At 55.9% G+C, this 17319-nt stretch overlaps 1 protein-coding gene and 1 long non-coding RNA gene across 7 annotated transcripts in view; one reads left to right on the top strand and one right to left on the bottom strand.

Moving 5' to 3' along the window:
* The window catches only part of OSGIN1 (oxidative stress induced growth inhibitor 1), a 34343-nt gene extending 25008 nt beyond the window's left edge, over positions 1–9335 (bottom strand). For 2 of the 5 annotated variants that reach the window (XM_059877011.1, XM_059877013.1), the window contains exons 1-2: positions 9226–9319; positions 8924–9028 (exon numbers count right to left, since the gene is read on the bottom strand). The gene's annotated coding sequence lies outside the window, so the exon portion shown is untranslated. Of the gene's footprint in view, positions 1–8923; positions 9029–9225 lie in introns of all 5 variants that reach the window. The other 3 variants (XM_059877012.1, XM_059877010.1, XM_024978616.2) reach the window with 3 other exon arrangements.
* A 32-nt stretch (positions 9336–9367) lies between these two features.
* LOC112442260 (uncharacterized) lies at positions 9368–17254 on the top strand. 2 transcript variants are annotated; one of them, XR_009491280.1, is made up of 4 exons: positions 9368–9709; positions 14312–14475; positions 16197–16328; positions 16829–17254. It is a non-coding gene; the product is annotated as an uncharacterized lncRNA (long non-coding RNA). The 2 variants fall into 2 exon arrangements; XR_009491279.1 differs by lacking the exon at positions 14312–14475.
* The last annotated feature ends 65 nt before the right edge of the window (positions 17255–17319 follow it).

The raw sequence follows: 17319 nt of genomic DNA, 5'->3' as shown, positions 1-17319 counted from the left end.
AGCTTTGACTAGACGGACCTTTGTTGGCAAAGTAATGTCTCTGCTTTTTAATATGCTATCTAGATTGGTCATAATTTTCTTTCCAAGGAGTAAGCGTCTTTTAATTTCATGGCTGCAGTCACCATCTGCAGTGATTTTGGAGCCCAGAAAAATAAAGTCTCACTATTTACACTGTTTCCCCATATGTTTGCCATGAAGTGATGGGACCGGATGCCTAAAAGCTTTAGGCCAACTTTTTCACTCTAAACTTTCACTTTCATCAAGAGGTTCTTAGTTCTTCTTCACTTTCTTCCATAAGTGTGGTGTCATCTGCATATCTGAGGTGATTGATATTTCTCCCGGCAATCTTGATTCCAGCTTGTGCTTCTTCCAGCCCAGCGTTTGTCATGATGTACTCTGCATATAAGTTAAATAAGCAGGGTGATAATATACAGCCTTGATGTACTCCTTTTCCTGTTTGGAACCAGTCTGTTGTTCCATGTCCAGTTCTAACTGTTGCTTCCTGACCTGCATACACCTTTCTCAAGAGGAAGGTCAGGTGGTCTGGTATTCCCATCTCTTGAGGAATTTTCCACAGTTTCTTGTGATCCACACAGTCATAGGCTTTGACATAGTCAATAAAGCAGAAATAGACGTTTTTCTGGAACTCTCTTGCATTTTCAATGATCCAGCGGATGCTGGCAATTTGATCTCTGGTTCCTCTGCCTTTTCTAAAACCAGCTTGAACATCAGGAAGTTCACGGTTCACATATTGCTGAAGCCTGGCTTGGAGAATTTTGAGCATTACTTTACTAGTGTGTGTGATGAGGGCAATTGTGTGGTAGTTTGAGCATTCTTTGGCATTGCCTTTCTTTGGGATTGGAATGAAAACTGACCTTTTCCAGTCCTGTGGCCACCGCTGAGTTTTCCAAATTTGCTGGCATATTGAGTGCAGCACTTTCACAGCATCATATTTTAGGATTTGAAATAGCTGAACTGAAATTTCATCACCTCCACTAGCTTTGTTCGTAGTGATGCTTCCTATGGCCAACTTGATTCCACATTCCAGGATGACCACACCATCGTGATTATCTGGCTCGTGAAGATCTTTTTTGTATAGTTCTTCTGTGTATTCTTGCCACCTCTTCTTAATATCTTCTGCTTCTATTAGGGCCCTATTATTTCTGTCCTTTATTGAGCCCATCTTTGCATGAAATGTTCCCTTGGTATCTCTAATTTTCTTGAAGAGGTCTCTAATCTTTATCATTCTATTGTTTTCCTCTATTTCTTTGCACTGATCACTGAGGAAGGCTTTCTTATCTCTCCTTGCTATTCTCTGGAACTCTGCATTCAGATGCTTATATCTTTCCTTTTCTCCTTTGCTTTTCACTTCTCTTCTTTTCACAGCTATTTGTAAGGCCTCCTCAGACAGCCATTTTGCTTTTTTGCATTTCTTTTTCTTGGGGATGGTCTTGATCCCTGTCTCTTGTACAATGTCACGAACCTCCGTCCATAGTTCATCAGGCACTCTATCAGATCTAGTCCCTTAAATCTATTTCTCACTTCTACTGTATAATCGTAAGGGATTTGATTTAGGTCATACCTGAATGGTCTAGTGCATTTCCCCATTTTCTTCAATTTAAGGTCTGGAAGGGTCCTGAGCCCAGGCTTTTCTGTCCCCTGTGGATCTGGCATGCATCACCCTCCCAGCACGGGGTCATGTGCACCCACCTGGCAGCTCCCCGAACCCCATACTTTAGGACCGTTTATGAGGCTTCATCAGGTAGGCATGATCAATTATTAACTCACTCTCCAGCCTTTCACCCCTCCCTGGAGGGCGGGAGGGGGGCTGAAATCTCCGAGCTGCCCATCCCCATGGTGGTGACCAGCCCCATCCTGAAGGTGTCCCCAAGCCCTCCCAGAGTCACCTCATTACTACAAAAGATGCTCCCCTCACCCAGGGGACTCAGGACTCAGGAGCCCTGTGTCTGGAGCCAGGGTCAATGATCAACCATTAGTATAAAGGATGCTGCTGGCATTTTATCATATGGGAAATGACAAAGGTTTTATGTGCTCTGGCCAGGAGTGGGGATGTGGACCAAATACATATTATATCCCAATATCACGCTCACCGAATCTGAGACTTGGGGGTCAGGCTTGGCAGTCTGGATTCCCACAAGCCCTCCAGGGGTCCTGGTGCAGCTCAAGGTGAGAAGTACGGATCCCTGGCGTGGGAACATGCTGGCCATGAATCCCTCAAAATGGGAACACAACTTCTCTGGAGTAGAAATATGTTATTGTTTCTCTCAACACTGCCAAGGGGGTCCCACTGCTCGGGGCTGAAGTGGTCTGCCGTGTCATCGGAGCACCAGACCCCGCCTCCTCCCACACAGACGCCCACCCCCACGCCACGGGTGATGAGGCTCAGACCTGGGTGTCTTTTGCTGTGTTTCAAAGGGAGAGGCAGGCAGGAGGCAGGTCAGAGGGCAGGAGGAGAGAGCGGTCAGGCTGTGCTGTGCTAGCGAACACAGACCAGCCGGCCCCAGGGGGTGGACCAGCCCGGTTTGCAGTGTCTGCCAATTTCTGCGGTGTAAATGCTCCTGCCACGGGCGATTTCCCGTTCCCCACACCACGGCCTTGCACACGGAGCTGGGAAGAGACATGAAGGAGCATTTCCAGACACATCTATGTGGGCAACCTCACGACTGTAGCTCGGAGTGAAAAGGAGCAAAGGCAGTAGGGAGTGATGAGTTCTGAGTAGGTATTATCTTTGATGGAGTATGATGCGTTAATTGTAAGTTCACATAATTTAATTCTTCAGAACGGGTGTGCTTAGAAACTGGCTCACACATTCCTGAAGGTTTAAGAGTTGGTTCCTGTAGGTGTGCAGGCCCTGGGCTGGGTGACACTTGCTGTCTGCCGGTTGCGAGTGTCCTCCCGGGGGTGCGCTCCAGATCCGTGGTGCCTCCTCCTGGTCTGCCTCTCACCCGGCTCCAGGGACACTTTCTCCTCTTGTCCCTTTAGCCTGGGCAGAACTCAGTGTCTCTCCTTGTGCTCTGATGGGGGACCCAAAACGTGATGTCCTAGGGGTGGGGGACAATGAAGCAGAACCCCACCCCTGCCTGGACCCCAGCTCCCCTCCACTTCTGTTAGTTATCAGTCTTCTGCAGAGGATGAGATGGTTGGGTGGCATCACTGACTCAGTGGACATGAGTTTGAGCAGACTCGGGGATATGGTGAAGGACAAGGAAGCCCTGGCGTGCAGCAGTTGGTGGGGTCGCAAAGAGTTGGACGCGACTTAGCAACTGAACAACAACGATGAAGTGGAAGAAATGATTCTGAGGCCAGAGACCAGAAACCCGGAGTTGGGGCGGGGGTGGGCGGGGCAAGCTCCTGGAGGACAGAAAAGCTCGCGAAAGTGCCTGTACGCACGGGACGCATGGATGGACCTTGAACTTCAGAGTCAGGAGAGCCTGCCTTCAAGTCCCTCCCCTGCAGCCCTCCAGTTCTTCTCTCATCCCTATCCCTGGACCTAATATATAATACTTTGCAACAACTTGCAACGTATTTTGAAAATTAAATGAGCTAATGTACACACACACACACACACACACACACACTCACTAAAGAAAGTGGCTGCATCCCTTGGGCTCGTGGGTGGGCGGGGCGGCCGCGCCCTCTCTGTCACAATGACAGTGCACATGACCTTGGACCTGCAATGCCTCGGAAGTGTTTGTCTCAGAGACAGACTCGCACCTGTGTGAGACGCCGTTGGCCTCGAGTTACTCATTACAGCATTGTTCCGAAGAAAATGGGACACACGGCCCAAGTGCCGCTCAGCAAGAGACTCGTTACATACAGAGAAGGTTCTAGCCCTTCTCACAGTGGAATACTCCACAGCCATTCTTTTCGGGATGACGTGAAAGGTTCTCCGTGACTGCGAGTGAAAACATTACGTCAGGGTGGCGGCTAGACTTTGCTTCCATTTGCAGGAAATGAAGAAAGGCAGGGAGCAAGGGAGGACAGGTGTGCGGTCTAGAGGGACATACAGGCACCTGGCAGCAGGTGTCTCTGGGTGGGGACTCGGCTGGCTGGGGACTGAACTTCTCACGAGAAACTCACTGGCGCTTTCTGGAAGTGGGCCACTTTCATGCATCATACTGTCTGGTCATTAAACACATACAATTCAAACACTAATGAATACACACACTCCTGGTACTTAACAAACGCCTCCTCCTGTTCATTGTCAACTCAGCCTCATCACCTTGGACCCCTGAACTCAAGTGAGGCCAGCCCCCCAGCCCCCTGATGGCTGACTAGGGTTGGGGCACCCGCTTGGCAGGACCCTGGTTTGTCAGGCAGGACCCTGCGTCTCTCTCGTCCGAGGGTTTCACGTCCATCCTCTCAGCCCGCCCTCGCTCCGTACAGCTCTGTGGGCTGAGTGTGGTTACACTCGCTTGAGAAGAGGGACACGACAGCTGGGTGTGTAGTGAGGTGCCCACGGCCTTGCCTTGGGGGTGGAGGTGGGGAACACCCCGGTATACCCTGCAGCCTCCGAGTGCAAATCAGGGCACACCAGCCACGTCTGTTATCGCCTGACTGCTGCACCAGGACCCAGCTGCTCTCGACTGACACCTCCTTCCAACGGAGGAAGCCTCATTTCAGGTGTTTTCACTTTCCCTTCTGGGGGACAGGGTTTCCATGCTGACACATCTGGAGGCTGAGTGTGTGTGTGTGTGTGTGGGTGTTTACAGCAGCATTTCCCAAACTTACTGACTGTGCACCCATTCTTCAAGATGCCTTTTGCAGAACATGTTCCTTGGAACACACTTTGGGCTCCCCGGGTTAGTCATTTACATGAAAACCCTTGTCACCTGTGGAGGCCTGGAGCCCAGGGACTCGGTGACTGGAGGAGGATGGTCAAGTCCCGAATGGGAGGCCAGAGGACACCACTGCCTCCACCTCTCAGCCTGGCCCGCCGAGTGTACTCACCCGGGGCCAGCTCCAGACATGTGGGTTTAACTGGTGTGGGGCGTGGCCCAGGCACTGGGGTTTTATTCCCCAGGTGATTTCCGTGTGCAGCATGGCTTAAGAACCACCGCTCCAGAGCCAGGCTCAGCGGGTGGGGCAAGAGGGAGGTCCTCTGAATGGCAATCTTGGTCACGTTAATAATGGCATCACCTACAGAATGTGGGGGGTGATGTCATGCTTAATCAACAACCAAGCAGTGGGCAGGGAGTGGAAAGGCAGTGGGCTCGCTGAGGAAGTGATGCCTCCACTGAGACCGGAAGGATGGGGAGGAGCCTCCAGGCAGAGAAGACCTGGGGCTGAGAGGGCAGTGGTGGGTGCGAGGGCCGCCTTGGGACCCAGGGTACTGAGCGCTGGGGTGAAGCGTGGGGATCCTGGGCGGTGGAGAGGCACAGGGCCGGCCACACGGGGCTCTGAGAGGCAGTGCGGCATGAGCTAGCCTCAGGGCTTGCTTCCCTGCTGTGTGACCTAGGCCAAGTGACTTAACCACTCTGGGCCTCAGTTTCCCCACAGGTGAAATGAGGATGAAAATAATAAGCACTACACAGGACTGGAGAAGACTCTTGAGAGTCCCTTGGACAGCAAGGAGGTCAAACCAGTCAATCCTAAATGAAATCAACCCTGAATGTTCATTGGAAAGGCTGATGCTGAAACTGAAGCTCCAATACTTTGGCAACCTGACGTAAAGAGCCTACTCATTAGAAAAGACCCTGATGCTGGGAAAGATGGAGGGCGGGAGGAGAAGGGGACGGCAGAGGATGAGATGGTCAGACGACATCACTGACTCGATGGACATGAGTTTGAGCAAGCTCCGGGAGACGGTGAAGGACAGGGAAGCCTGGCATGCTGCAGTCCATGCGGTCGCAAAGAGTCAGACACGACTTAGTGACTGGGCAACAGCAACAACACGGGAATGGGGATGGCAGTTAGTGCCGAGAACTCTTCCTGACCACAGTGAGCTGGGCAGAAACGTCAGCTGCCACCACCACACCAGCATCACCGTCACCGCTGTTACTGGGGGAGCCCAGGAGGCAGAGCCGGGCCTGGGGCTCTGGGTCTTTTCAGTTCAGACTGCTCCCTACCACCTCTCTTTGCATACACTCCCCGACCTGGAAGCGTCTGCAGCTGGCAGGGGCCCAGGGGCTGGAGCCTGTCCAGGCCCCTAACTGGGAGCTTCCGTGTCTCTAAGGCTGTGACCACATCCCTGGGGAGGCCTGGTGCCCCGCCCACCCCTGGCCAGCCTGGCCTCCTGCTCCGAAGTGGAGGAGCTGGTGTGCGGCCAAAGGCTGTGCGGTGATGGGGCGATGCTACAGGGTCACGGTCACGGGGGCCCTGCTGGAGCTCTGAGGGCAGAGCCAGGGATCCCCCTGGCTCTGGTGGGGACTGGGTGGGGCCGAAGCCTGGATGAGGGCCTGACTCCCTGTGCCAGGCCCGCCCCTCCCCCCGCCCCGGGGCAGGCAGCGACTGGCAGAGGGAGATACAGCCAGACAAAGAAGCGGGGCCTGGAGGCAGGACCTGCCTGGCCACCTCAGCTCCCTGCCCAGGAGGCCAGCCCTGCCTGGGGCACCAGAGTGGGCGCCCCCACTGTCTGCCGACCCCTCCCCAGAGCAGTGCTCTTCGTCCTCCCAGCTGCTCAGAGTCAACCTTTACATGCCCACCTGGTCAGCAGACCCCACCGACTGTGCCAGCAAACATATTTGCAGTTTGACCACCTGGCACCCCCCTGGTTGCTGCCACATCTGTGTCCTGTGTTGCTGCAAAGCCTTCTGTCCGCACAGGGTGCTGGGTCTGACCACGCGTGGCCAGTCCTCCACGCAGTCGCTGGGACAACCACACCAAACAAGGCCAGGTGGGGCCCGAGCCCTCTGGTGACTTCCCTCTCATCTGGGTGTAAACCGTCCTTTCTGACCTGGTGTCACCTGCCTGACCTCTACCGCCTCCCTGGGCCTCTCCTGGGCTTGCTCCCACCACAGGGCCTGTGCCCTTGCTTAGAGAATGCTCTTCCCCAGACATCCCTGGGCCTTGTTCCCCAATTCACCCAGGGCTCTGCTCAGATATCTTCTCAGAGGCCAGAACCCGGGATAAAACAGCACCCCCTGCCCTCCTCAGCCCTCTGTTTGTCTACACAGCTCTCACCACCACTTCTGCACCAGACGCTTACTTGCTCATTTGTTTGTCTGAATCCACCTGTGGACGCAGCTTCCCAGAGGGCAGGGTGTTTCCTGCTCTGTTCCCAGGTAGGTGGCAAATGCCCAGGACAGGGCCTGGCACACAGATGTTCCCTGAATACCACTGCATGAATTGAGCCCACAAACACTCCTTCAGTGACAGACAATTAAGACACTCCTCTGGGGCTCCGTCCTCTGGGGCTGACCTTTCGGCCCCTGGAGACACGACACGGGAGGGGTCAGCTCTCCCAGGACACCTGCAGACCCCTGGCTCCCTGATTTCTCATCTGTAAGTGAGCGGGTCCCCCGGGGTCCTCCCCATGACTCTCTGCCTCGGTCATTCTGGGTGTCTGTTTTACCACCCCCACATCCTATATCAGGGCGCATGTTCCGGGGTGGGGAATGGCTAACAGGAATTGTCGGTGGAGATGCAAGCTTAGCCACAAGAACGGCTATGAGGCAAACCCCATGTATCTCCACGTCAGAGTCCAGACACCATCACATCCTGGGGAAAGGAGCCTGTACAAGAGGGTGAGTGGTGGCCCCACGAAAGAAACATCCAAGTCCTAATCCCAGAAACCTCTGAACGCGGCCTTGTTGAGAAAATCGGGTCTTTGCAGATCACGAGGAATCATGCTAAGGATGCCGAGATCTTCCGGATTGAGTGGGGCCTAAATGCAGTGGCGCGTGTCACAGAGAGGGAGTTCTCATGGGGACAGGGAAGGCCGTGTGACCCCAGGGGCAGGGCCTGGAGGGATAGGGTCACAGCCAAGGGAGCTGGAGCCCCCAGGGGCTGGAAGAGGCAGGAAGGACCCTCCTAGAGCCTTGGGGTAAGGCCTGACCACACCTGACTTGGGGCTCTGGCCGCCCCAAGAACCTCCCACAGGAGGACTGTAAGGGATTAGGATCTGCCGGGAAGGCGACTTTATTGAGGATCACCTTTCCTTCCAAGTTTCAGGTCTGGGCTTTAAGGTCGGCCCCGCCCAGCTCTGCTGTGTCCCAGAGTTGGGGTGCGGCGCGTCAGGGCAGGGAAGTTTCCCAGTGTAGGGCCTACAGGGGCGCGGTGTTTGCTCCAGGAACACGGGGCAGCGCGTGGGGTGCAGCTTGACCTTGGCTGCCTGTGACTGCGGCCTTGAAGCCCCAGTCAGCCCGGCTGTCAACCCTGGAGGCCTTTTATCATGCGAGAACAGACGGTTAGAGTGGCGTTCTACCTACCACGGGCCCTCCGCACGGAGGCGGGGTGCTCCCCAGGATGCGGGGGTGCCACGGACGGACCACTCCCCACCACGGGGCCAGCACTGTGCCTGCCTCGAGTCACAGGCTCCTCGGGAGCTGGGGTTACAGACGAGGAGCGAGAGGCTTGCACAGCTCCCCAAGGGAACCCCTTCACCCAGGAAGCGCAGGGCTGGGGTCACCAGCCAGTGTGGCCACAGCGTCCCCGTCCGGGGGCAGCTGAGGTTCCTCTGCAGGACTCAGGGTGACCCGCACCCCCGGGAGGCCCTAGGCCTCCTGCGGGACTCGTTGGCCAGCGACCCTGAATCAGGGCACTTGGGCCGGGCTCGGTCAGCCTGAACAGCGCCAAGGTGGGCGCCAGAGATCCAGGGGAACAGTGGCAGGAGCGGGGGTCCTGCCACTCTCTCTCCCCCAGCCCTGGATCGGCACAGAGTGGGACGCTGGCTGGAGCTGCTTTTTACAGAGTCTATGGGGGTCAGCTCCGGGTGGAGACAGGAGAGATGGTGGTCACTTACGTGGCTGATGACGTGCTTTGGCACCTTCTGCACGCGGTGGGGGAGGGAGGCGTGCGCCAGGGCCTCCCCGTGAGGGCTCCCTTGGCCAGTTATCCCATTTTACTGCTGGGGAGACTGAGTCTCAGGGGTCACGACGCTACCCCTGACCATGCGAGCAGAGCCCAGGGCTCCCTCCTGGGCCCCGAACTCCATAGCCCCCAGGCGTTGCCCTCCACACTCCGGGGCCACAGGGCCTGGCCACCGCCTCTCTGGAGGCCTGCCTCCTCCCCAGTCCCTCCTCCCTGCAAGGCCGCCTTCCTTACCTGATGATGGGAGGACTGGGTCTGTAGGGCGGAGAGGGGACCAGTGCTGGCTGGGGAGGAGTGGGCACCGCGGACCTGGCCCTCCCCTGGGGGACCCCCCCCCCCACTTGGATGTGGCATCAGAGGAGCGGGGGGGACCGGAGGCTGGGCTGATCTGTTTGTCGCATCATAAAGTCCTGCCCTGGGCTGGCCGGGGCTCTGCAGGGGGGCACCTGGGAGAGCCTCTGCCCTCAGGACCCTGCTCCCAGGCCAGCTCCCGCCCTTAGCAGCGCCTCCACCATCCTCAGCCTTGTGGGGGGGGCACCTAGAAAATGGGAACACCTTGTCACACAGCCAAGAGGTGGAAGCCACCTGAATGTCCACCGAGAGGAACGGATAGAGAAGATCCTTAAATACAATGGAACACTACTCAGCCGTCAAAAAGAACGAAACCAGGCCATTCTCAGCAGCATGGATGGGGCTGGAGATGGTCCTACTAAGTGAGGTAAGTCAGGCAGAGAAAGGCAAATATCATATGATACCACTTACACGTGGAATCTAACACAGGACACACGTGACCTTGTCTATGAAGCTGGAACAGACTCACAGACATAGCGAGGAGGCTGGTGGTTGCCCAGGGGGAGGGAAGGAGTGGGAGGTTGGGGCTAGCAGATGCAAACTATTATAAATAGAAGGCACAAGAAACAAGTTCCCACTACAGCTCAGGGAACTGTATTCGATGTCCTGTGGTAAACCATCACGGAAAAGCATATAAATAAACACGGGGTGTGTGTATAACCGAACTGCCTTGCTGTACAGCAGAGATGGACTCAACACTGCAAATCAACTATCCTTCAATGAAAAAAAATTTTTTTAAAAAGCCCTCTTCAGGTGCCAAGTGGAGGGGGTGGGGAACCATTTTACAGCTTACCTCTGTTCTATAAACTAAAATGATTACAGTCACTTATTGTAAACTCAGTAATGGCCCCACAGCTTGTAAGTAATGATGCAGGGTTAGAGAACCCATGCTAAGTCACTTCAGTCGTGTCCGACTCTGTGCGACCCCATAGACAGCCGCCCACCAGGCTCCCCCGTCCCTGGGATTCTCCAGGCAAGAACACTGGAGTGGGTTGCTATTTCCTTCTCCAATGCATGAAAGTGAAAAGCGAAAGTGAAGTCGCTCAGTCGTGTCCGACTCTTAGCGACCCCATGGACTGCAGCCTACTAGGCTCCTCCATCCATGGGACTTTCCAGGCAAGAGTACTGGAGTGGGGTGCCATGCCTTCTCCAAGAGAACCCATATCTGGGTTCAAATAAAACACATCCTAACCTCTGTTGTCGCAGGTAGTCTTCTGTAATGACAAAAAGGGGAAAAAAAAACACCGTAAAGCAAGTTTTTATGTGCCTGAAGGTCACCCGTAGAGCAAAGACGGCCACGCAAAATACGTGTGGGTGTTCCATGGATGGGGTGGTGGGTTGGGCGGTGAGAAGGTACAGGCGTATCTAACTCAGGGGCCGTCCTGTCACTCGGGCTCTGTTCCTGCCAGAACCCCCTGGGTTTCTGCCCTCGGAAAGGCAGGACCTCACGCTGGGACGCTGTGTCTTCCTTCTCACCGGGTCTCTCCTGCCGTCCCCATGCCCCTCTGCCCTGGAGCAGCAGCACAACCCACCTGGCCACCACCCAGCGACGGGCACGGTGGCCTTTTGATTCAAGGACATAAAGGAACATGGAGAGTGTTTCTCTGGGCTTGACTAGCATCACTGCAGGAGGTTTAGGTTGGAGGGACAGAGGTGCTAAGTGTCCATCAGTAAATTTCTCCTGTGTGTGTGTGTGTGCGTGCATGTGTGTAAGTCCATGACCCTGGTAGCCCCCTCCTGCCTGGCAGATGATCCCCACTGCTGCCTCAGTGCACGACCTTCCTTTTCAGAAGGTCAGCTATCGGCCGCTGTGTTGCAGGGTGGCAGCCTCGTGATCCTGAGGTCATGGGTAAAAATCTCTCGGTGACAAGGCTGTTTTGAGAATTGCAGAAACTGGAACTGAAAGGGTAGGGGTGTCTGGCACTTGTTTCTACAAGCTTCGTCTCCGTGACTGCACAGTCGTGCAGATAAAAAGGTGCAAGTGGTCAGAGTTTTAGACACTTTCGGCGTGGGCTTCATTTGGCTCAGTGGGTTTAGGGACCAGCCTGGGTATCTGAGAGCCTGAAGAGGTTGAGAGTACCTGGGGCCCCAAGCTCCCATGTGCTGGCCTCTGAGGATTGTGCTGATGAAAGGGCTGTTTCTCTGCAGGTACAGAGCCTCCACAGCAAGTATCTCATAGCCCTGGGAGGGCTGCTAACACTAGCATCCATGCAGGGAGGTCATGTGCAGACCTGTGTACAGATTTTTTTTTATTAGAAAAATTTAAAATATTTATTCAGCTGTACCAGGTCTTAGATCATAGCATGCATGATGTATTTTAGTTGCGGCACGTGCGATCTAGCTCCCTGACCACAGATTGAACCCAGGCCCCCTGCACCAGGAGTGCGGCATCTTAGCCATCGGACTGCCAGGTGAGGTCCTGTGTGCAGGTTTTCAAGTGAAGGTTTAATAAAGCATTTGCAGAGCTCAGGAAGGCCCACAGAGCCCGGGCAGCCCCCAGCATCAGGGTGCCAAGCCCTCGCCAGGTGGAATGGGGAGCCGCCCACCTCCTGGCCTGAATGGGCTGAAATGCCGGGTTCTGGGTTCTGCCTGCAGGTGGCTTTCCTTCTGGTCCTCGTACTGGCCGAGGGGCCCTGGGGAGCAGAGCTGCAGGAGCTTCCGTGGACACGCCCAAGGGAGAAGTCCACCATGTGCGTCCAGAGACAGGACCCTTCAGAAGGAAGGTCCCTGGAGTGAGAGGCATGTGCCAGCCTGGTGGCTCTTGGACAAAGCCAGGACCTCACTGAACCCTCTTCCGATTCCCGGTCTTCCAAAGTCTTCTGAGTTCTTACAGATCCTCAAGGGGAACGTCTGTAGATCTGTCTGGTGCTTCGTCCGGTTTTCCCACTCTCTAACATGCATCACAGACGGCAACCATGTTTATCCAGAATTTTATAACACTGCTTTGTTTTTAACGTGTTATTTATTGACACGAGATACTGAGTGTTCCTTAGGGCCATGATGTAAAAATCGCTCCAGTTACCAAACATCTGTAAGTTTGAGGCCACGGCCTCTGCATTTAGCAGGATTTGTGATCTGGGCTCCGTGCTTGAACCAGAAAGTCAGTCTTGAGTCAGCCTGCGTGGAGACCCACCTGCAAGCCCGGGGAAGGGGTGCCCTGGGACACTGGGGAACATCTCCACTCCTCTCCAATGGAGACAGACCGCCAGCTCCAGCTGGGGGCCCTGAGAGCCCTGGGGCAGGGGGCAGGGGTGGGTGAAGCTTTGGGGCAGCAGGCTTGCACAGCTCGGGTCACGCAGCCCCTGTGCGAGGACGGGGCGCCTGCGGCCTCTGGGGGCAGGCTTCAGGGGCTGCCGGGATACGTGGCTTTGTTACTTTGTTGTTGCTTAGTTGCTAAGTTGTGTCAGACTCCTTGCCAGCCCATGGACTGTAGCCCGCCAGTCTCCTCTGTCTGTGGGATTTTCCAGGCAAGAATACTGGAGTGGGTTGCCATTTCCCTCTCCAGGGGATCTTCCCGACCCAGGGATCGTCTCCTGCCTTGAAAGTGGATTCTTAGGGCGGAGCCACTAGGGAAGCCCACAAGTTGCGGTTAAAGGGCCCAAGTTCAGGAAAGGAAGGGGCAACACCTCCATCTAGTGGTGAGTGGTTGCACAGCACCCATGATGCCCGCGATTGGGATCCAGGCTTGGAACCATTTTCAACATAAGATTGGCCTCTGACCCTGCATGACAATGGCAAAGGGGGATTTGTGGGCTTCTTCCCCGTTCTGCCACTGCAAGTCACCACCATGGGGCTACCGCACCTAAGAGCTTGCGTGTGGTGGACGCTGTGCTGGGCTCCAGACCTGCCTGCCAAACCCCCTTGCACAGCCCTGGCGTCCCGTAAAGACTGCGTTCACCGCCAGGCGGGGGCCTTGGGGACACTGTGCAGCTCAGGGGAGGGGTAAGTGGGGCTGTGGGGAGGAGAAGCATGTCCTTGAACTTCCCCTTTCTGGTTTGAAGGGAGCCAGCCCCAACGGGTCTCAGGTCACGGGGCAGGGCTGTTAGAGCGGCCCCCAGCCCGTCCCCCTGGGTCAGTGGGGACACGACTCCTGTCACAGCCCCCACGGGGTCTCACACTGAACGCACGTCATTACCCAGGCTGCGCCTGCACCCACAGCCTTCCACCAAGGCAGCTGGGACCATGCTTCCTGGGTGGATTTAGAGGAAGTGAGGTCCTGTGGGTTCCTGCAGGGGGAGGGACAGTGCCCTGTCCCCACACAGCAGCCCCAGGGGGCAGGACCCTGTGGGGAGAGCCAGGGCCGGGGGCCACACCTGCCCAGGAGACCCTGCCCTTAAGGGGGGCAGCAAGGCTCAGGGTGCGGGGCGCCCAGGGTGAAAGCCAGAGGTCCCTCTGCAGGTGTTATTGTCAATACCTGCGTGTGCGTCCTCAGTTGGCAGACAGGCCATCCAAACCCGGACACTTCTGAGAGGGAAGAGACTCTCTTGGAACGACGATGCCCAGCACAGGGGCACCTGGGACGGGGGCCGCCCCAGGCAGGCAGGGACGATGGTCACGCCTGTCATCGGGTGTGCAGGTGCCAAGGAGAAATGTAGATGGAGATGAGGTTCTCCAGGGAAGAAAAGGGGGCTCCTGGGATCAGGCCTTAAGAACGAGACTCAGCAGTGGGTGGGAGACAGCATGATGGCTGGGGGTGCACCTGCTGGGGCTCTGAATGATGGCAGAGCGGGCTGCCCAGCTTTGATCACTGCTGGAGGGTGCCCGCTGGGTCTGCTCTGCAAGGGCTGCTGGGGGCGCTGGCCAAGCTGCTGAGAGGTGGACCCGGAGCGGGTGAGGCCTGTGGGGTCCTCTCTGGGGCAGCGCGAAGCCTCTTCTCTCCCAGGAAAACAGTGTTTGGAATACTTAAGGCAGCTCTCTGGTCTCCCCCTTCCCTGCCACAGTTATTGAGGTGGGACTACATTATGCCTAGGGCTCACCATCTGAGGCACATGAATGAGGAGTCATTTCTCCAGTGGACAGAAAACTCCTCCTGAGCCCTGGCTACGAGCCAGCAGATTCACAGGAACTTACTTGAAACGGACAAGCCTGGAGGTTCCAGCCTTTGTCACCCACACACAGCAGGCTCTGTGGCAGGTGGGTTACGGCCCACCCTTCCCTTCCCTTCTCCTGGGAACTGCCCCCGCCACTGGTCACCTCTTGTCGCCACGAGAACAGTGGACGTGGCTCCACTCGACAGGTTGGGAGATGAAGTCGTCTTCCCGCTGGACCACTTGCAGGGCCTGTCTCCTCACTGCTCCACCCTGGCCAGGGCTGTCAGGGTGATTAGAGGTGGGGTGTCCCCGAGAGGTGGTCCCTGCAGTGGTGGAGCTGTGGGCAGACCCCAGGGCACAATAGGGTCCCCAGCAAGTAGCCCGAGGCCTTGGAGGGGATGTGGGGTCCGGGTCAGGACCCCAGAGCACGCTCTGCTCCTCCCTGCTTGGCGGTCCATGCTGCCTCCACCCACATGATCAGCTGCCCTGCGTCCAAGGGGACGGGGGTCTTCTGGGCCGATGCTGATGCTGTTTGCCCTGAACTGTCTGAGCCTGACCCAGGACACCCTGACTGCTCAGATTTTAGAGAAGCCGCTTGGCTGACACCTTCCCAGGAGCCTCCCCCTTGCTGGAATGTCACTGTCACAGGACGTGCCCACCCCTGGCCAGGCTGCCTCCCTGCACCCGCCTCGCGCTTGCCGGGTGCTGGCCTCTGGCTCCGGGGCTTTGCTCGAGCAGTGGGGTCGGGATGCAGGGCAGTGCAGACAGCACGGGGCAGGTCTGGCTCGGGCCCAGTTCCTGCCTGGGTAGCTGCTCGGCCCTCCCCGAGCCTCGGTGTCCTGTCTGCGAATGAGAGTCATTCCCTCAGGCTTCAGGGTGGGAGGCACGGGGAGCGTCTGGCCCAGAGCAGAGGTCAATGCAGTTTCTTCCTCCTTTTCTCAGTGATGAAGAACTGTCTAGTCAAGGGACTTTCCTGGCAGTCTTCCTTGTTGGGACTTCACCTTTCGGTGTGGGGAGCTGGGGTGGGGGGTTGTGTGTGTGGGTTTGACCCCTGGTTGGGAATCTAGGATGCCACACGCCTCACAGCCAAGAAACCAGGGTATAACGCAGATGCAACACTGAATATAACACATTCAATGAAGACTTAAAAAATGGTCCACATTAAAAAAATATTTAAAAACATTAGCTAGTCAAGAAATGCAATTTGAAAAAAAAAAAAAAAAGAGAGACCTGGGGCCACCTCTCCTGCTTTTTCTAAACTGTAAAGAACACAGCAGCTCTGTGTGGTGATGAGAAATTATGGGGACGCTTCTGTTTCTATCTGAGAACAGATCAAGATGGACTTTATTATTCCAATGAATGCCCTACAACTCAGTTAAAAATCAGAAAGAGACAGTTAGCTCCATTTAAATCTTAAACGTACCTTATGCCTAATTTAGAACAAAGCTCAGAGTAAGCTGTTGATCGCAAAAGGGCTAAGAGATCCTCCACCCTTTTAAGCCACGTAGAGAAGGTGGCCCCCTTCTGCAGAAGTGTAAAGCCCCTAGGTGACCGAGAGAGGGCAGAGTTGTGCAACCCTGAGCTCCCAAGATCTGGAGGCAGAGAAGGTCCAGCCCTCTGAGATGAAAGATGTGAGGTAGGGGGTGGGGGTGGGGGGGGGGAGGGCAGGCAGGAGAGAAGTGGGGGGCTGGTATCTGAGTGACTCCAGCCAGCACGGAGGAGCAAGCTCAGGGCCTGTTAGACAAGGTTCCGGCTGGAGAGCTCCGAGCTCGGGCCGAGCTGCTGAGGCCCCGGCCCCTCACCTGACAGTGTGGCGCTGCTTAGTTACAGGGGCGGCGAGGACGCCTCAGCGCACAGAAGCTCCTGGGGACAGACTAGTCCACTGAGTCAGTCAGCTCGTAGGGCAGAAGCCAGGAAACCCTCACGACGCTAATTTCCAGACAGACCTACACCCAGGTGAGTGTGACGATGGTCCCAGAGTCCAGATGTACGAATGTGTGAGACCCAGTGGGGCATGAACACTCAGAGCATAGCAGCCTCCATACCCACCCATCCAGCATGCATCACCAACCCATCATCCACCCATCATCCACCCATCCCATCATCCATCCACCCATCCATCCATCCCATCATCCACCCATCCCATTATCCACCCATTCCATCATCCACCCATCCCATCATCCACCCATCCATCCATCCCATCATCCATCCATCCATCCCATCATCCACCCATCCATCCCATCCATCAATTCCACCATTTTCCCAGCACCCATCCAGCATCCTTCATCCAGTCTTCACAGAGCACCTAATGTGAGGCTATAAGAAATAAGGTGTGACAGAAATGGAAAATTATCGATGACTGTGGAAGCTGGGTGATCAGCACACAGGGTTATACTACAGGGTTATACAAGCACACAGTTATACTATTTGCCCACTCTTGTGTCTTCTGTTTGAAGATTCTCACCTACGAGGTTGAACAGAGACAAGGTGCGGAGTGCGGGAACTGGGGACTGCAGTCTCAGGCCCCGCCTGCCACATGCAAGCAGTCAGTGCCTGAACTCTTTCCAAGCTCTGGGGAGCGGTGACATTAGGCCCGCAGAGCCCTAGTGCCTCCAGCATCAGCTCCAAGCAGCACCCAGAAGGAGGACCCTGCTTCCACCAGGACACAGAAAAAGCAGTTTCTAGCTGTGACGGAGGTTGCGTTATGTGTTACTAGGCCCCAAGCGGCACGCTGAAGCCACAGAGAAGGCCCAGGGATGGGTCTGGAAGGCGAAAGGCAAGGAAAGTGGGGGACCTGCCGCCTGATTCAACACCACACCCCCTGCACCCCCACAACCCCCTTCGCCTCTGTCCTCAGGCCACCCGCTCCAGGCCAGCTTCACAGAGACCAGACGTGCCTGCGGGCTGGCTGGGGACCAAGGGCACAGGTAACGAGGCCTCGGACCTC

The sequence above is a fragment of the Bos taurus genome, chromosome 18 (assembly GCF_002263795.3).
Source record: "Bos taurus isolate L1 Dominette 01449 registration number 42190680 breed Hereford chromosome 18, ARS-UCD2.0, whole genome shotgun sequence".
Lineage (NCBI taxonomy): Eukaryota > Metazoa > Chordata > Mammalia > Artiodactyla > Bovidae > Bos > Bos taurus.
This window is presented reverse-complemented; position numbering and strand designations above follow the sequence as displayed.